This window comes from Odontesthes bonariensis, chromosome 1, assembly GCF_027942865.1.
Source record: "Odontesthes bonariensis isolate fOdoBon6 chromosome 1, fOdoBon6.hap1, whole genome shotgun sequence".
In the NCBI taxonomy this organism is placed as follows: Eukaryota; Metazoa; Chordata; class Actinopteri; order Atheriniformes; family Atherinopsidae; genus Odontesthes; species Odontesthes bonariensis.
The window spans coordinates 43,817,103-43,832,374 of record NC_134506.1 but is presented as its reverse complement, the minus strand read 5'-3'; the positions used below and the strand labels follow the sequence as shown (position 1 = coordinate 43,832,374).

The following is a 15,272-nucleotide window of genomic DNA, read 5'->3' as shown; positions in this document are numbered from 1 at the left end:
CTGCTAGCTTCCTTCTGTTCTCTGCTAGCTTCCTTCTGTTCTCTGCTAGCTTCCTTCTGTTCTCTGCTAGCATCCTTCTGTTCTCTGATAGCATCTTTCTGTTCTCTGCTAGCATCCTTCTGTTCTCTGCTAGCTTCCTTCTGTTCTCTGCTAGCATCTTTCTATTGTCTGCTTGCATCTTTCTGTTGTCTGCTAGCTTCCTTCTGTTCTCTGCTAGCTTCCTTCTGTTCTCTGCTAGCATCCTTCTGTTCTCTGCTAGCTTCCTTCTGTTCTCTGCTAGCATCTTTCTATTGTCTGCTTGCATCTTTCTGTTGTCTGCTAGCTTCCTTCTGCTCTCTGCTAGCTTCCTTCACAGCTAACAAGCCGACTGATTTTCCATCAAAAGGCTAACATGAAACGTTCCCTTGTGTTTGTTCCACTCAGTGGACTCGATGTGTGAACTGGCTGCTTTCTGCTGAGATGCTGTACATTGACGTTGTGCTATCGTGCTAAGCTAACTGGCTTTTATAATGCACACACTGTATAGTATTTTCTCTTTTCTTTTGTTTGAAATGCTCCCAAACTTTAGACATTTTTCCTCTTATTCTCTGATTTTCCTCATCATTGTTTTCTCCAGTTTCCTCTTTAAAATCAAGCTGCTAGAAACGTGCGCATGTTGTGCGACAGTAAAAACTCTCCGTGTGAAACAGTGCGATCGCTGAGCAGAACATGTTGGTGGGAGTTAAACGAAGCATCGAAGCAGATCATTTACATTGAAGAGTTTTGTAGTAATCGAGTATTTTCAAATTACTCGAGGAAACGTTTCAGCCTTAGTTTAAATAATCCAGACATTTACTTTTGTGTGTTAGCTCATCGCATATATCAAAGCTGTATGTTGTCTTTTTCTCGTTATGTTACGTTGTTGCTTGATGTTTTTGGTGGATATTGGAGGCGTCTTTGTCAGCTTGTTCAGCATCACACTGGAAAAAATCAAAGTCTTACCAAGTATTTTTGTCTCATTTTTAGTCAAAATATCTCATTACTTAATATAAGACACAACTGCCTAACAAGTACCATTTCAGCCAGATATAGGGACTTGTTTGAAGACAATACATCTGGAATATCTTGGTAAGTGAAAAAGTCTTGAAAACAAATAGTTTTGAGTCGGATTTCATATGAAACATGCTTTTTTATTTCATTTGAAGAGGTTTTTAAGCAAATTTCAAGATCACTTTTATCTCAAAAGTCCTAAATATCACATTTTATTTCAAGAAATCTTGACAAGCCCATTTTCACTAGTTCCATTGGCAGATTTTTTTGCTTATTTCAAGCAAAAACGTCTTTTATTTGTTGTTTTTCTACTTATTTTTGGAGGGCATTTTTTCCAGTGCACAACCCAGGGTTGTGTTTTTAGAGCCTATTATACGCTCCCAGGAACAGGAAGAAGGGATTTTTTTACTGATTATGGCACCTAGTATTCATCAATTCAACCTTTCTTGAAAGAAAAAGAAGAGATTTGTGTCGACTGACGTAGCATCTCAGCACATTTCTTGGCTGAGACGTAACCCTCTGTGGATCCTCAGTTTGTTGTCTGCATTTAGCTCTTTGGGCACGATTTGAAACTTTTTGAAAGCTCTCCTTGAGGATCGAAGCACTGAAGAGTTCATACTGCGACTGCTTAATGTGTAGCTGTTTCTATAGCAACCACCACATGCGAGCAGGGATAAAACCACGAAGGATGCTGCTGCTGCAGCGTTGCTGCACAGCTCCTCCGTGGGAAACGTCAGAGAGAAGGACCGATTCATTGTGCAGCTCATGACTCATGCTTTTGTTGTTTTCTAAAGCCCGATTTTAAGCTATCTGTCTCAATAAAACACCAAAAACATGAAAAAACAGATAAAGAAAGTCGTGACAGAGTCAACTCTGATTCAGCCATCATCGCTCTGACAGGACTGCAGAGGAATTAAAAGTGAACAAACCCGTCATGACAAAGCTTTTGTTAAGTTTTCAGCCTGACGGATGAGCGGGCGACAGTTTTCAGCTCCTCACCGAGAGGCCGAAACAATCAGGGCGGCAGTCTGAGGACGAGGAGTAACATCCAGTCCCGTTCAGAGCCTGTATTTCCCTCTTTTTATCCACTTTATCCACTCTAAACTGTGGTATCAGTTTAGGCTACGCTTCCTTAACCTCAGTCTGCTTTCAGCTGCCATGGAAACCCAACAAACCTCCAGCCAGTTCTCAGTGGCTGAAGGATGTTACGTCTCTTCTAAAAATGATAAAATATCTCAAACACAGACCGAACTCTATGAAATCCTTCCCTGCTGATTGTATATAATCCATGTTGATTAGGGCTGAGCAATTTTATCAATACTGCGAAAGATATTGATATTTTGTTTCCCGATAAAGTATCGATTTTTCAGCTGCGAGTATCTTTTTTTTTTTTAAAGCAAACTTTATTGAAAAGTCAGGCATTCCAATTAGTGAAAACACAGAACATTAAGGTAATTAAGGCATTATACAAAACAGTGAAAAATTAGTTGATAAAAATGTTGTATAAAGTGTACAGCTGTCACGTTTGTGACATGTTCGTTTGTTTCTGTTTGTCTGGCGGTGTTTTCCTTCCGGTTCAAAGGTCGGACCACCGGTCCAATCAGCCACGATTCATGTCAAATCACACCGTCCCTTTTTTTTCAGAAAATGATGTAAGTGTATCGAATCGAATCGTATCGAATCGTATCAAATCGAATCTTATCGATTCGAATTGTATCGTATCGAATCGAATCGTATCGAATCGTATCAAATCGAATCGAATCGAATCGAATTGTATCGAATCGAATCGTATCGAATCGTATCGAATCGTATCGAATCGTATCGAATCGTATTGAATCGAATTGTATCGAATCGAATCGAATCGTATCGAATCGTATCGTATCGTATCGAATCGAATCGTATCGAATCGAATCGTATCGAATCGTATCAAATCGAATTGTATCGAATCGAATCGAATCGTATCGAATCGAATCGTATCGAATCGTATCGAATCGAATCGTATCGAATCGTATCAAATCGAATCGTATCGAATCGAATCGTATCGAATCGTATCAAATCGAATTGTATCGAATCGAATTGTATCGAATCGAATCGTATCGAATCGAATTGTATCGAATCGTATCGTATCGTATCGAATTGTATCGAATCGAATTGTATCGAATCGTATCGTATCGAATCGTATCAAATCGTATTGAATCGCGCGAATCGTATTGAATCATATTGAATCGAATCATATCATATCGAATCGTATCGAATCTAAACGACTACTTTCTCGCCTGAAAATGTTTCAACATTCACATCTAGGACCAGCGACCCAACAGTCACTGAAACCTTCATCAGGGGATGAACACGACTGTAAATGAGTGGCGTAAACAGCCACAAAGACTTTGAAAATGAAATTTAAAATGAGGAATACAGTTTATTTTATCTTTCTGACAAAGTTAATCCAAGTAGGAAATAGTTATGTGAAATAAAGAGCTGATGTTTGTGTAAATTAGGTTTTTCCACTGGTGTTAAGTAGTGTTTATCAATATTTCCAACAATTTGCACACATGTTTATCCAATCTGTGCAACTAAAACAATAAAATAAATACTATAAATAAATAAAAGAAGCCCAAAGCCTCGCTGTGAAACTATATCGCATCCATCTGCAGAAGAAGTCTGCCTCAGAGCATCACCAGCTCAGAGTGTGACGGTGTTATCTGCACCTTTTACTGTGGTTACATTTTGTTTGGTTGATCCAGATGTTGCACTGATGTTCCTGCTCATCAGAAACTATCTCTGGAATCTCTGGAAAAGCGGAAGCACTCTGCATGAGTTAGGCTGGGATCTGCTCATCAACAAGCTGGCAAGTGCGTTAGAATCTGATCCAATTATCAAACCAAACCCATTATAAAACTCCCAGAAACACTCAGCTGAGGTCATTTTATTGGGTCACATTACTGACGCTAAATATTTGTTATAATCCTGGACCTTGTTGGTTTATATTTTAATATAAAGTTATTATGTAGAGTCTCCAAACAAAACCAGTGGAACTCAGTGGAAGATAAATCCTCCCAACATGGTGTGAAGCAATGACCACAATTACCCAAAATGCAACATGGCATGATGTCAACCTTGGTTTTTTAAAGATGCACATACGAAACAACCGTAATGTTCACTTTTGTCCTTTTTCGTGATTCAGCATTCATGTTCTGACTTAAAGGAAAAGACCGTTTTTTTACATTGGGCCCTTGATTTCACATTATAACATGATGTTCTACTCACCCCTGCTTGTTGTTGAACATTTGGAGCTGTTCCGAAGATATTCGCGAGGCGTCTGGCTGCTCTCTTGAGATATTCGGCCATGAAACGGTTTCCTATGGGCAAGCTTATACAGGCACAAACTATGCTGTTTATAATTTATTAATTACTCTACACCAGCACTGATAACGTGGAGGTGCGTCGCTTACTTAAAAAAATCCGGGTTACTAATTTTGAATTTTAGCCGAATGAATAAATAGGCAGCAGGTCTGTGGGCTGTCTGTGGCAGTAGCACGACGAGGACGTCAGTAACACCCACTTTACGACAAAAAAATCTAAATTACAGTAACCCGGATTTTTTTAAGTAAGCGACGCACCTCCACGTTATCAGTTCTAGTGTAGAGTAATTAATAAATTATAAACAGCATAGTTTGTGCCTGTATAAGCTTGCCCATAGGAAACCGTTTCATGGCCGAATATCTCAAGAGAGCAGCCAGACGCCTCGCGAATATCTTCGGAACAGCTCCAAATGACCAACAACAAGCAGGGGTGAGTAGAACATCATGTTATAATGTGAAATCAAGGGCCCAATGTCAAAAAAACGGTCTTATCCTTTAAATAAAACAGGAAGCCTTGACGTCCAACATCAACTGTAGATTTAAGGTAAACACAAGAAACTTGTGCTAAAGAAAAAATGGACCAGACCAGGTCATCAGGTGGGAACCTCCTTTCAACAGTGTTTCGTCTAGTTGGGCCCACGACACCTCCAGGAGGCTAGACAATGACCACTAGCGTCCCAGAGTCACCCCCCTAATGCCAGCCATCACTGCTCCTCACACCACAACAACCATCTTTTACAGCCACAAGCTCCCCCAGCCTCTCACCAACTGCACACCAGTCACAGCGGGGTGGGGATACAAACCCTGGTTCGGGTAGCAATAGAAGAGGTAAAGATAAGTAGGAATGGGATTCAGGAAAGGAGGAGGATCACAGAGCTGGTTAACAACAGCTGATTTTTCATAATAATTCATTCTGCAGGGATATATATTCCCTTCAGGTATGAATAAAGTATAATTCAAGGAATTTAATTTAAATATTAAACCTCTGATGTTAAATATTTTCAATTTAATATCCATCCATTAATTTAATTCAGGGTTAGGGGTCCCTAAACAGGTCACCCGTCCATCATGGAGCCAAACTGAGCCAAACAACAGTGCATGGTTGTTTGTATCTTATCTTATTCATCAATCTGGGGGCCAATCAGACTAATCATCTGATCAGGGCTGAAATTACAGAAATAATCCTGCTTCTACAGACTCGTGCATGGCAGACATTACATCACCTCTGAATGCTCTGATCTCTCAGTGATAATCAACATCAAACAGGCCACAAACTGCCGCTTTTAACCGAGCATCGTTTATGAGGATGAACAAGGTGGAGTGGCAGGGGTGGGTTTCTTCTTTTAGATGCAGCTGGAATCCGCAACTGATGTACTGAAGACAACCAGCAGGAGAACGGAGCCAGAACAGCTCCATCAGAGGCTGTTATCTGATTGCTTTCAGAGGCTGGAGAGCAGCGTCAGCCCTGATGGGAGTGTGATGAAGAGACATTATTCCCAACTGCTGCCAACACTTCAGCAGAGTGCCGACCTGCCGGCAGCTGAGGAAAAACCACACTTTAAAAGATGAAAGAGAAAGAGGAGCCGACACGTAATCCCCCAGAGACCCAATTCCACTCAAACCCGGAGAGGTGGACGGATGCAGAGGCAGCTGCTCGGTGAAATCACCACAGCAGGAGCCGACCTGCAGCTTCCTCTTTGTGTTGATTCAGCCATCAACAGCTGATAGAAGCACACGGACCAGGGATTACTGTGGGAAACCTTTGTCCTGCACCACGATCCAGAGCTCCATTCACAGGCTTTACTGTGCAGAGAAGAAACCTGATGTTAACCTGGTCCAGAGGCGGCGTCCACTTCTCTGGGCTCGGAGGCGTCTGGGACGGAGACGGATGCTGTGTCAGAGCGAGTATAAAACCAATTCTACGATTTATTCGCCGTGAATAATGGAGTTTTGGGCTTGTTTTGTCTTTGTCTTTGAAATCATGCATGAATAAAGATAAAGACTGTGTTCGAAACCGCATACTTCTCCTACTACTCATACTAACTTTTTGAGTTAGTATGCCAGTTTGAGTAAGCGAGAAGTTCCCGGATGCATACTAGATTCTCCTAAATGTTGGGTATGCATCACGAGGTTACTACTCATACTCAAATTACCCAAGATGCAACGTAACGTGACGTTGCCGATCGTCATTTCCTGTCAAAACGGCAGTTTCAAGCTAGCTACAACGAGGGTAGGTTCACTTCCTGTTTTCAAAACAAAAGCACCAATTGTATGGTAATGGCTTTCCCTGTGATAAAAGGCAACGGGTATTTTATTTTGTGAAAATAACAGGAAGTGCGTTGCTCACTGCGGCTAGCTTTAGTAGCGCCGAATTCGTGGGAACAAAATTGTAAACAGCCGGTATTGCCAGTATGCGGTATGTAGTATGCAGTATGCAGTATGCAGTATGTAGTATGCAGTATGTAGTATGCAGTATGCAGTATGCAGTATGCAGTATGTAGTATGCGGTATGTAGTATGCAGTATGTAGTATGCAGTATGTAGTATGCAGTATGCAGTATGTAGTATGCAGTATGCAGTATGCAGTATGTAGTATGCAGTATGTAGTATGCAGTATGCAGTATGTAGTATGCAGTATGTAGTATGCAGTATGCGGTATGTAGTATGCAGTATGCAGTATGCAGTATGTAGTATGCAGTATGCGGTATGTAGTATGCGGTATGCAGTATGCAGTATGTAGTATGCAGTATGCAGTATGTAGTATGCGGTATGTAGTATGCAGTATGTAGTATGCAGTATGTAGTATGCAGTATGTAGTATGTAGTATGCAGTATGCGGTATGTTGTATGCAGTATGTAGTATGCGGTATGTAGTATGCAGTATGCGGTATGTAGTATGCAGTATGCAGTATGCAGTATGCAGTATGTAGTATGCAGTATGCAGTATGCAGTATGTAGTATGCAGTATGCGGTATGTAGTATGCAGTATGCGGTATGTAGTATGCAGTATGCAGTATACAGTATGTAGTATGCAGTATGTAGTATGCGGTATGTAGTATGCAGTATGCAGTATGCAGTATGCGGTATGTAGTATGCAGTATGTAGTATGCAGTATGTAGTATGCAGTATGCAGTATGTAGTATGCAGTATGCAGTATGTAGTATGCAGTATGTAGTATGCAGTATGCGGTATGTAGTATGCAGTATGTAGTATGCAGTATGCGGTATGTAGTATGCCGTATGCAGTATGCAGTATGTAGTATGCAGTATGCGGTATGTAGTATGCGGTATGCAGTATGTAGTATGCAGTATGTAGTATGCAGTATGCGGTATGTAGTATGCAGTATGCAGTATGCAGTATGTAGTATGCAGTATGTAGTATGCAGTATGGAGTATGCAGTATGTAGTATGCAGTATGCAGTATGTAGTATGCGGTATGTAGTATGCAGTATGTAGTATGCAGTATGTAGTATGCAGTATGTAGTATGTAGTATGCAGTATGCGGTATGTAGTATGCAGTATGTAGTATGCGGTATGTAGTATGCAGTATGCGGTATGCAGTATGCAGTATGCAGTATGCAGTATGTAGTATGCAGTATGCGGTATGTAGTATGCAGTATGCGGTATGTAGTATGCAGTATGCGGTATGTAGTATGCAGTATGCAGTATGCAGTATGCAGTATGTAGTATGCAGTATGTAGTATGCGGTATGCAGTATGTAGTATGCGGTATGTAGTATGCAGTATGCAGTATGCAGTATGCAGTATGCGGTATGTAGTATGCAGTATGCGGTATGTAGTATGCAGTATGCAGTATGCAGTATGTAGTATGCAGTATGCGGTATGTAGTATGCGGTATGCAGTATGCAGTATGTAGTATGCAGTATGCAGTATGCAGTATGCAGTATGTAGTATGCGGTATGTAGTATGCAGTATGTAGTATGCGGTATGTAGTATGCAGTATGTAGTATGTAGTATGCAGTATGCGGTATGTAGTATGCAGTATGTAGTATGCGGTATGTAGTATGCAGTATGTAGTATGCAGTATGTAGTATGCAGTATGCAGTATGTAGTATGTAGTATGCAGTATGCGGTATGTAGTATGCGGTATGTAGTATGCAGTATGTAGTATGCAGTATGCAGTATGTAGTATGCAGTATGCAGTATGCAGTATGTAGTATGCAGTATGTAGTATGCAGTATGCAGTATGTAGTATGCAGTATGTAGTATGCAGTATGCAGTATGCAGTATGTAGTATGCAGTATGCGGTATGTAGTATGCAGTATGCAGTATGCAGTATGTAGTATGCAGTATGCAGTATGCAGTATGCGGTATGTAGTATGCAGTATGCAGTATGTAGTATGCGGTATGTAGTATGCAGTATGTAGTATGCAGTATGTAGTATGCAGTATGCAGTATGTAGTATGCAGTATGCGGTATGTAGTATGCAGTATGTAGTATGCGGTATGTAGTATGCAGTATGTAGTATGCAGTATGTAGTATGCAGTATGCAGTATGTAGTATGCAGTATGTAGTATGCAGTATGCAGTATGTAGTATGCAGTATGCAGTATGTAGTATCCAGTATGTAGTATGCAGTATGCAGTATGTAGTATGTAGTATGCAGTATGTAGTATGCAGTATGTAGTATGCAGTATGTAGTATGCAGTATGCAGTATGTAGTATGCAGTATGTAGTATGTAGTATGTAGTATGCAGTATGTAGTATGTAGTATGCAGTATGCAGTATGTAGTATGTAGTATGCAGTATGCAGTATGCAGTATGTAGTATGCAGTATGCAGTATGTAGTATGCAGTATGTAGTATGCAGTATGTAGTATGTAGTATGCAGTATGCAGTATGTAGTATGTAGTATGCAGTATGCAGTATGCAGTATGTAGTATGCAGTATGTAGTATGTATGCGGTTTTGAACACAGCCAAAGATTCATGCTCTCCCTGAACTTTGGTTGAACCTGTTCGATGTGGAGAATCTGGCTGAAACAGAGCTCCGTTCGTTTTCTCCAGCAGCAACATGAGACATTAATCAGGGACTCGTCTTTAAACTCGCTTTCAGCACCTCCACATCCTGAAAGTTCAGGTCATCTCTGGGGCACAGGTCCATCTGTCGCCTGCCTCCCCGTGCTGCTCGGTCTATTTATGGACCGAGCAGCACGGGGAGGCAGCCTGACAAAGGAGCTGTGGAGCGGCGGGACGCCTCTGGGGCAAACTGAAGGAGAGCCGCTCTGATAGGTGGAAACCTTTAGACCCAAGACCTCTGAGTCCAGAACTGTGGAACCATTTCTGGGCCAAAGAAACATGTGAAGGCAGACGAGCTGAGTGCGAGTCGGACGAGATGCAGATGATCACAGCTCTCTGATCAGATCAGAGCCAGAGGTGGGTAGTAACGAGTTACATTTACTTTAAAGGAGAACTGCGGTATTTTCAACATTAAGCCTCTTTTCTGAGTCGTCTGCAATGTTTTAGAACCCCCCTCACCGCTTTTTTTGATGTTTACTACTGTCTCCGGTATTTGCCTAATTTTGATTCATCTCAACCTGCTTCAGAACGGCAAGTCATGTGCACGTCCTAAAAGGTCCGTAAAAGCACCATAAACGTCCGTTTTCAAAATCATCAACTCACCGGAGTGGTTACTGGTGTGCACTGGTAATCCATATCAAATTTTGTTGCGAAAAGTTGATTCTGTCGTGTTTTATTTGACAGCTCGTTCATGCTTGCACTATTTTCTTAGCGGTGGCGGAGTAATATCAACGAACATCCAGTACAGAATGTCAAATAAAACACGACAGAAGCAACTTTTTGCAACGAAATTTGATATGTATTACCAGTGCACACCAGTAACCACTCCGGTGAGTTGATGATTTTGAAAACGGACGTTTATTGTGCTTTTACGGACCTTTGTAGACATATATATGACTAGCCATTCTGAAGCAGGTTGAGAAGAATCAAAATTAGGCAAATACCAGAGACAGCAGCAAACATCAAAAAAGCGGTGAGGGGGGTTCTAAAACATTGCAGACGACTCAGAAAAGAGGCTTAATGTTGAAAATACCGCAGTTTCCCTTTAATAAGTTTTTGAAAACATTATACTTCTAGGAGTAGTTTAAAATCTCTATACTTTTTACTTTTCCTTGAGTAGATGTGTGCAGCAGAAACTGTCCTCTTACTCCGCTACATTAGGCTACAATGAGCTGGTTACTTTTCTTCTTACCTCTTTGGTATTCTACGCCTCATTATTTTTATCCCCCCGCGTACGCCTCATTTTAATGTTTTATTCTGACAGAGAGAGAGACTTCCGCCAAAGGCTCTACCACCTGACTGTGTTCCACCAATCAGACGCAGCCGTGCAGTCTGGTCACGTGACCGTACTCGATCTCAGCGGCGGGACGGGTTAGCTTTAGCATTAGCAGTCGTAGCAAACAAAGAAAGAAACAGATGAAAAATGTCAGAACCAACGGTGGGAAATGAAGACGCAGACGAGGCCTCATACTGAAAGCATGTTTACCTTACAAAGAGTGAGAAACAGCAGCTACATTATGTGTCTTCTGTGTCAACCAAAACAAACGCACATTTCAGCAGAAACTCAACATCTAACTTGAGGAAACATGTAGCGCTAAGTTTCCTAAACTCGTTTTTCCCCCATGGATAGGTGAATGTTTGTTTTTTAGGTTACATATGGGTTACATATGTTTTAAACATTTCCTAAGTCTCTTTTATTTTTTATTGAAGTTCTTGAATTTACCAGGATTATTTTAATTTAAGCTATTTTGTAATTAATTAATTCATTTTAATTTATTTTATCAACTGGATGAACTCTAATTTGCCTAAAGATGATTATTTAGTATTTTTGTCTGTCTGATTGAATGCTTGTGTTAACAAATAAATCAGACGTTACTCAACAGTTACTCAGTACTTGAGTAGTTTTTTCACCGAGCACTTTTTTACTCTTACTCAAGTAATTATTTGGATGACTACTTTTTACTTTTACTTGAGTCATATTATTCTGAAGTAACAGTACTTTTACTTGATTACAATTTTTGGCTGCTCTAAGAATACTACTCAGAATTTGTGTGGATTTTTAAATCAGTTATTTTACCTGGTAACAACATCAGCTCACCGGCTTCTTCTTGTTTTCCTCCAACAGATGAAGCAGTTTGACGATGCTTCGGGTTTCCGTGCGTTAATGAGACGTTTGTGAGAGTTAAAGGCAGGCGGGAGGCAGGAAGGGGTCGAACCTGATCACATTAACTCGCTCTGACTCGGCCTCTCCTGCTCAGACGTGATGCTCGTGACCTGCTGCCCCTTCAAAGGTCGCCGCTTTTAACCAGATTACGTTCAAACTGAATTAAATGGCAGATGTGGAGCCCCGCCCACCGCCGGGCGACCCCGTCCCTGAACTCTGAACTCTGTTCCTGCTCATCTTTACGCTGAATTCATCAACCATATAATATATTTTTTCAGGATGAGTTATTTTACCCTCTGAAGTTTCTGCCTGTTTTTGCTTCATATTTTATGTACATTTTTAATATTAATGTGACATTTTCTGCCCTTTAACAGAAATGTCAACTCTACAGGATGAATAGCATAAAGAGATTTTACTCAAACCCCTTCCCACGGTGGTGGATCTGCCCAGAAACTCCTCTCTGTGGCATCATTTCTAACAGAGAGCTGTTCCACGGTCACATGAATAAATGCTTGTTTTTGGTCTCTGAACAGAAAATTATTCCAATTTTCTGTCTGGGAGTTAATTATGATTTTAGGAGCTGCTTAACCTCCAAATATAAACTCGATTCACAGAGTTTCAGTCGCTTTGAGGTTTTCGGTGCTGCTTCCTCAGCCTCTCTCTCTAAAATCAAACTGCTTCTTTCTGACAAAATACCGGCTGTTTACTATTTTGTTCCCACGAATTCGGCGCTGCTAAAGCTAGCCGCAGTGAGCAACGCACTTCCGGTTATTTTCACAAAATAAAATACCCGTTGCCTTTTATCATAGGGAAAGCCATTACCATACAATTGGTGCTTTTGTTTTGAAAACAGGAAGTGAACCTACCCTCGTTGTAGCTAGCTTGAAACTGCCGTTTTGACAGGAAATGACGATCGGCGACGTCACGTTACGTTGCATCTTGGGTAGTTTGAGTATGAGTAGTAACCTCATGATGCATACCCAACATTTAGAGAATCTAGGATGCATCCGGGAACTTCTGCTTACTCAAACTCGCATACTAACTCAAAAAGTTAGTAGGAGTAGTAGGAGTAGTAGGAGAAGTATGCGGTTTCGAACACAGCCATGGAGAAGGGTACGGAACTTTTACTCGGCCATTTTCATTTTAAAGTTCTTCCAGACGGCGGAGTCGACAGAACCAAAGTCATCTGTAAACTCTGCCAATATGCCGCCCATTGATTGGATGCGAGACTCCGGTTCTTCTCACAGATGTTTATTAACGCCACATCAACACCGTAGAACTAAATGTTCGAGTAAACAAAATAAAAGACAACATTAGTTTTTGTAATCATTAAAGAAATAGCATTCTTAGCATTGTCGCAGGTACCACTAAATAATCAGAGTAATACTGGCCACTTTAGCTGCTTCTCAACCAGCGGCAGAGTCATTCCCCAGAGGCAATCTGCAGGGTCAGAACTAGGATTCTTTAACTTCCACATCTCCTCTGCATCACATTCACACAGTTACAGCAAACATCACGAAGCATGGAGGAATAAAATAAAGAGAAACTAGCAGCTAACATCACCGCTACAGGTGCTCCTCGGTCTCTGTGTGAAGCTAACGGAGCTAACCGGCGCTACTTCCTGTTTTACTTGTTTCAACATAAAAGCACGTATTTCTAAATAAATTTTTTTTAAAAACTCCTGCATTTACAGCCAAGTTGAATTGTCTTCTCACCGTAGTAGTTCCAGTCTAAAACATCACTTAAAGGCAAAACACACAACTGATAGCAGCAAGTCATTCAAGGAAACAGACAGTGGAGCGAGGCTTCTACATAAAAACTACAGAAAGATGCTGATGTTAAAAGTGTGTTTGCACAACAAATGTTATGGCACTTTCATTCATATGGCAGCACATTTAAAATAAAGCTAAATGCTAAAAGCTATACACTACTTTTGGATTCATTTTGGGATTCTGCGTACAAATGTGATTAATCGTGATTAATCAGGGAAATCATGTGATTAATTAGATTAAACATTTTAATCGTTGCCCAGCCCGAGTTTAAACTGATTCAGGAGAACCTTTATAAAAACATCTTTAATGTTTCATAGCAGAAAAAGATGGGGTCAGTAGGCCTAAAAGCATTGAGAAGTTACCACTTTCATGTCGTCTTGTTTACGTGGTTCAGAACTTTCTTTAACTTGATCCAGAGTCACACTGGCTCCAGATTCTTTAATCAGATCAGCGTGGGACTCCTTTACTGCCGCAGACTTCAGTGTGTCAGTCTGTCCAAAGTTAAATCAAACCGTGGGATGTCATCACGTGATGCATCCCAACCTCTCAGCTATGACACGTTTCTTCCTCTCATCACATCTTATTTTTGGGTTTTTGGTCCTGTCGTGTCTTAAAGAGCTAAAAACTCTTTCATCTCTGACACAAACAGGTCAAAACAAAGACTGACACAAAGAAACGACCTTTAAGTTCCACAAAGTTGAGGAATCACAGATCACCTGAACACCAGGAAAGGTGGTTCGATTAGAAATGTGTCGGTTTAATCAATTAATTATGTGATTGGATGAATCACAGCACACACACTGAAGCTGAATCATCAGGTTTAAAGTAACAAATGATGCAAAGCTGTAGCTGTACAATTAAAATACATATATTTACAATATTATATATTATACATATATAATATTACTTAAATAAAACCTTAAATTAAATTAAACTACAGTTGTTGATCTTGTTGAGTCAGAAAATCCTATTTTTGGTGTAAATGTAATGGTTTAATATCCAAATATCTTATTTATTAGATGGTTTAATATCCAAATATCTTCTTTATTAGATGGTTTAATATCCAAATATCTTCAAAATTAGATGGTTTAATATCCAAATATCTTCTTAATTAGATGGTTTAATATCCAAATATCTTATTTATTAGATGGTTAAATATCCAAATATATTCTTTATTAGATGGTTTAATATCCAAATATCTTCTTTATTAGATGGTTTAATATCCAAATATATTCTTTATTAGATGGTTTAATATCCAAATATCTTATTTATTAGATGGTAAAATATCCAAATATCTTCTTAATTAGATGGTTAAATATCCAAATATCTTATTTATTAGATGGTAAAATATCTTCTTAATTAGATGGTTAAATATCCAAATATCTTCTTAATTGGATGGTTAAATATCCAAATATCTTATTTATTAGATGGTAAAATATCTTCTTTATTAGATGGTTAAATATCCAAATATATTCTTTATTAGATGGTTTAATATCCAAATATCTTATTTATTAGATGGTAAAATATCTTCTTTATTAGATGGTTAAATATCCAAATATCTTCTTTATTAGATGGTTTTAAATCCAAACATCTTCTTTATTAGACACAAAGGAAATAAACACCTGAGGATGTTGGACTGACCTGTCAGACCTCCAGAACATTTCTAATGATTTTCAGTTAAGTTTCACACACTCTGTAACACTCAGATGAGTTCACTGTGAGCCAAATTAATAAAAATAACTCAGTTCTTCACCGGATTATCACGCTGAACATCCCACAGAGAAGGGTCAGAGAAATGAACCGGTAACTCACCGGGTTTCTGAACGAGTCTCCTCCGCGTTGCTGAAGCGGACGAACAGATACATCCGACACGGAGCGGCTCAGGCAGCGGGCGGACGGTCCTCCTTCCCCGG

At 40.0% G+C, this 15,272-nt stretch overlaps 1 protein-coding gene across 2 annotated transcripts in view; it reads right to left on the bottom strand.

The window, feature by feature from the left end:
* The window catches only part of LOC142382295 (tetraspanin-18B-like), a 40,754-nt gene extending 25,482 nt beyond the window's left edge, over positions 1–15,272 (bottom strand). For both annotated transcript variants that reach the window (XM_075467999.1, XM_075468008.1), the window contains exon 1: positions 15,172–15,272. The gene's annotated coding sequence lies outside the window, so the exon portion shown is untranslated. The remainder of the gene's footprint in view (positions 1–15,171) is intronic.